Source organism: Gossypium arboreum, chromosome 3, assembly GCF_025698485.1.
Source record: "Gossypium arboreum isolate Shixiya-1 chromosome 3, ASM2569848v2, whole genome shotgun sequence".
Lineage (NCBI taxonomy): Eukaryota > Viridiplantae > Streptophyta > Magnoliopsida > Malvales > Malvaceae > Gossypium > Gossypium arboreum.
The window spans coordinates 25,888,457-25,893,887 of record NC_069072.1 but is presented as its reverse complement, the minus strand read 5'-3'; the positions used below and the strand labels follow the sequence as shown (position 1 = coordinate 25,893,887).

Below are 5,431 nucleotides of genomic sequence, written 5' to 3'. Positions count from 1 at the left end.
CTTAGTAAGCCTGAATAACTGGAAAGTAAACTTATCGATTAATTAGCATACAATCATGTTGGACAACCAATCCAAGAAATATAGGGTAGCCTTCTATTACATGCACTCAAACATTAAGTTAGTCCCACAATAATTCATCATGTAATTTGTCTTAGATGAGCTCATAATCCAACATTTTCATTTCTATACCTCATGTTAATCTAGTTGAGTACCTCTGAAATCTCGGTGGATTATCCATTTACCATCAAGTCATAAGAGTGATCTTCTCAAGTACGCACTCCTGTGAATGTCACATCTTAATGCAGGACTACCAGTCCAGGCTAAATCCCCCGTAATATAAAATCATGGAGTGTTGTCAGGATTACCAGTCCAGGCTAAATCCCTTATAGTGACAAACACTTTTAATGAGCTCGTATCTGAATTACCAGTCCAGGCTAAATTTAGACCCTAATCGGATTACCCATCTGGGCTAAATCCTTAATGCACACATATTCTTCGGGAGGCTCAGTCATTCAAGGAACACACGTCTGAGCTAGATCCTTCCTATATTTGAGATCAACGGATTACCCGTCCGTGCTAAATCCTTTTCTGCAACACATGCAGGACCTCAAGTCACGTAAGTCATGGTTTATCCATCGAATTTCCCTTTTTACTTCAACTGGGACATTTATCATCTTGTCATTATTATTATTAACACATTTCATGGATTTTCATACCATCATTATATACAACTATCACACATTCATAAAACATGCCTTTAGGCATATTATGGGTTTACCTTAAGTTATTCGAACTTACCTGGTATTTGTGTCAATTTTTACATTTCGGTTATTCTAAAACCTTTTGTTTTCCTCAATTGACCTTTGAAATTTGTTCCTCGGAGTCTATAACAATAAAAATGAATTATCAATATATCACATTATTCTTTTTGAGTCTAAATTTCACCCCCGGACAAGTTGACCATTTTGTCCCTAACCTTTCACATTATTTATGATTTAATTCTTAGGCTCGTAAAATGATATTGATAAACCATAATTTATACATATTTCTATCCAATGCTTAGCACATTTTATGGATGATTTTTCCTTAAAATTGGTGAATTCGATACTCCTAATGCCTTAATTTCATGTTTTATACTTAGGTGAGCATAGGAGAGTGAAAGGAATGAGAAACGGGCCAAAAACAGAGAAAATGGGCTAATGTACGAAATTAACACGACCTGGACCTCATCACACGGGCAGACCACACGACCGTGTCTATTTGGTAGAATCGAAGCACGAATCACATGGGTGGACTACACGCTCGTGCCTCTTTAACAGGCTTGACCACGGCCTGAAGTAATTGCACACGGGCGTGTCCCTGTCGAGCCCAAGTTGAGTCCAATTTGGAAAAGGCCAATTTTGAGGGTTCTTAGGCATTCCAAAGCCTATAAATACACCATAAAGGAGGAGAAAAAGGGGATGCACAGAGGAGGAAGAAGGGACTGCTCAAGGAAAGCCGATTGATCCATCTCAGAAGCCGGAGTCATCATCAAGACTAAATATCTCCCCTCAATTTCCTTTCTGGAGTTTTGGGGTTTTTTTTTATGTTTTGTATTCATTATTCTTCTAAGATGTTTACATTATTAGTTATGAACTAAAACCCCTAAATACCTAAGGGGAATGAAACCTAAGACAGATCTTGTTATTATTATCTGAATTGTATGATAAATATTTGACTTGTTCTTAATTATGTGTTCTTAATTCTTGTTTTGATATTCCAGGATATTGATTCAAGTTAAACTCTTATTCAGAGGAGGAATAGACCCTGTCTAAGAGTACATTTGTCATAATTAAGCGGAGTTGATTGTGTGCCTACAGATAGGGTGATAAGATTTTTCAGAATTAGGGTGAAACCTAATAAGGGGATCCATAGATCGAGGTAATGCAACCCTAGGGAGTTAATTAGAAAGAGATCTCAATTATTCAACCTAGGGTTAGACGTTGTCAGTCTCGAGAGGGATAATAATATAACTTATGAATTTCTAGGGATCAAGTCAAATGAATAAATAGTCCAATTTAGAGTCAAATAACAAGTGACGTCTAGGTGGATTTTTCCTTAGGTATTGTCTTAATTCAATCGTTTTTCCAAAAGTAATTCTCCAATTCTATTTTCTGTGAATTCTTAGTTTAGTTAATTAGTTAGTTAAAACAAACCCCATTATTCTTAGGCTAGATAATAAAAAGACAGTCATTACTAGTACTTTTAGTTCCTTTGGGTTCGACAATCCGGTCTTGCTAAAGCTATACTACTGTTCGATAGGTACACTTGCCTTCATTGTGATAATAGTTAGTTTCAAGAACGATTCATTATAAATATTTAAAACCTGTCGCGAATATCACGTATCAAGTTTTTGGCGCCGTTGCTGGGGAACGAAGATATTAGGAACACTCGATTTTTATTACTTTAGCCATTTATTTTTACGGGAATTTAAATTTATTTCTAATTTTTATTACTAGTTCTTCTTTTTCCCTTTTTCTAATAGGTTCTTATAGTTTATGACTAGAAGAAACCCGTCAGGACGATTACTTTTTGATAGTGAGATCGATCGCACAGTTCGCAGAAACCAAAGAGAAATAAGGCAAAGCTTACATTACACAGAAGAGCAAGAGGAAGATATTTCAACCACCACTGAGGAGATGACTGAGAACCAAGAAAATCTGTTACCTCTTGCGATTGTTGTTAATCAAAATCCTGCTCCGCGTGCTATGTATGATTATGCTAAACCTTCTTGAGTAGGAACTAAATCGAGCATAATTAGACCTGCTGTAGCTGCAAATACCTTCAAACTGAAACCTAACACAATTCAAATGATACAGTAATTTGTTCAGTTTGATGGTTTGCAGGACGAATATCCCAACGTTCACTTGGCAAACTTTTTGGAACTATGCGACACATTTAAAATCAATGGCGTTTCTGATGATGCCATACATCTTTGGTTGTTTCCCTTTTCATTAAGGAACAAAGCTAATCAGTGGTTGAACTCGTTACCACGAGGGTCAATTACTACTTGGGAACAAATGACCGAAAAGTTTTTACTTAAATATTTTTTGCTGGCTAAAACGGCTAAATTACGTAATGATATCTCTTCTTTTGTGCAGATGGATTTAGAAACACTCTACGATGCATGTGAGAGATACAAAGACCTTTTCCGAAGATGCCCTCACCATGGGTTACCACTCTGGCTACAGGTTCAAACCTTTCATAATGGCCTGAATCCTTCTACTTGACAAATGGTTGACCCAGCTGCTGGCGGAACCATCAATAATAAAACACCTGAAGATGCTTATGAGTTTATAGAGGATATGTTACTGAATAACTATCAGTGGCAAGTCATGAGGACAAAGCCAACAAAAACAGCTGGTGTTTATGATGTCGATTCAGTTGCCATGCTCTCTAATCAGATAGAACTCTTGAATAAGAAAATTGATGGTTTTCTTAGTTCTTCACAGGTTCATCCAGTAATGCAGTGCGAAGCAAGTGGAGGTGGATCAAGCAATTCAAAATACCAACCTTATGGCCAAAACAAGGATAACGAGTAGTTAAATTACATGGGTAATAATCCTCGATCTTAAAACAATCCATATAGTAACACTTACAATGCAGGTTGGAGGAACCACCCAAATTTCTCACGGGGAGGCCAAGGAAATCAGAGATCACCTTCAAGCTACCAACAGCACCCTACCAACAGGAAAAGAGGCTGAACCTTAAAGAGATGCTCTCAAAGTTTATATCGGTGTCAGAAACTCATTTTTAGAATACCGAGACTGTAACACCCCGTACCCAAGACCGTCTTCGGAGTCGAACACGAGGTGTTAACAGACTTAATTCATTACTTAAACAGCTCAAACAATTTATTTTTAAAATTTTCAGTCAAGCTAGCAATCTGTGTCAGAGTCGCTTAAAAATTCATATCTCGAGTTTCAAAACTTGAAATCCAATTCTGTAAATTTTCCCTAAAACTAGACTCATATATCTATTTACTAATGTTTTTCTAGAATTTTTGGTCTAGCAAATTAGTACAGTTTATTAGTTAAAGTCTCCCTGTTTCGGGTTCGATTGCTTCGACCTCTGTATTACTTAATTAGATATATCTTTGTACAGAGTTTCAATGACTATTCCGTTTTTTTCTAATAAAACTAGACTCAATAAGGAATCTGTACATATAAATTATGACTTATAATTATCTTTGAACAATTTATGGTGAATTTTCCAAAGTCAGAACAGGGGATCCAAAAATCGCTCTGGACCTGTTTCACAAAAATTTAAACATCTCATAAAATATAACTCATATACCTGTTTTGTTCCATTCAAATGAAAATAGACTCATAATTCTTCAATTCCATATTTTATTTATCATCTAATTGTATCTCTACTATTGTTAATGATTTTTCAAACTCACATCACTATTGCTGTCTGAATCTATTTTATGGTAAATTTTACCTATTTCATGGTTTCCATGGATTAGCTAGCAATTTAGCATACATAACACTAAATATGATCATGATTAGTCATTCCAATGGCTAATCATTACCAAGCATTTCCATACCACTCAATAACCATATCATAAGACCATATATACAAAATGATTATAATGCTATACATGCCACACTCAAAATATACAAGCCATTATGCCAAGATGGTATACGGATAGTGTGAGTGTGCCGCCGACCGTTCCCGATTTTCGAGCTGGCTTGTCAACACTACAAGGGATGAAAAGGAGGGAGTAAGCATAAATTCTTAGTAAGCTCACATGCAAATAACAAGTAACACAACTATATACGCAAACATAAAACATCATTTGCATAATCATCACCGAGACATTCATATCACATTTTCATTTATCATCTTACCATATTGTTGTTATATCGAGTTTTCAACCCGAGGGTTAAGTACATACCTGTTCAAAGTATTCATTTCACAACATTTACCAATACGTCCCTTTCATCTCAAGTATTCCTCCATTTGAGTAGAATTTTACCCTTTGAACACATCAGAATATAATTCGGATACATGGGAAGTATGCACATAAGTGCTACATATGTAGCCAAGCTACCATGTAACCCGCCCATAAGTGAACTCAGACTCAACTCAACGAGCTCGGGTGTTCGCATCCATAAGTGAACTCGGACTCAACTCAACGAGTTCGGATGCCCAAATATCCTAGTGACATGTCACTTGTATCCTAATCCATTCCTAAGGTTCAATGGGACCTTTTTCCCAATCATGTGTCTCAACCATCTTCTACAGAATGCCGTTACCGATACTTGGTAGTATTTCACATTTTCCAAGTATATCACATAATTTGACATATTAACAAACAATTATCACAGTATAATATTTCATAATAATTATCATATCATTTAAATAACATTAAAACATTTAAAATAAT

The 5,431-nt window shown here is 35.9% G+C and overlaps 1 non-coding gene across 1 annotated transcript; it reads right to left on the bottom strand.

The window, feature by feature from the left end:
• Positions 1–3,107: 3,107 nt before the first annotated feature.
• Positions 3,108–3,214, bottom strand: LOC128291320 (small nucleolar RNA R71). The gene has a single exon (XR_008281096.1). It is a non-coding gene; the product is annotated as a small nucleolar RNA R71 (small nucleolar RNA).
• Between the last annotated feature and the right edge of the window lie 2,217 nt (positions 3,215–5,431).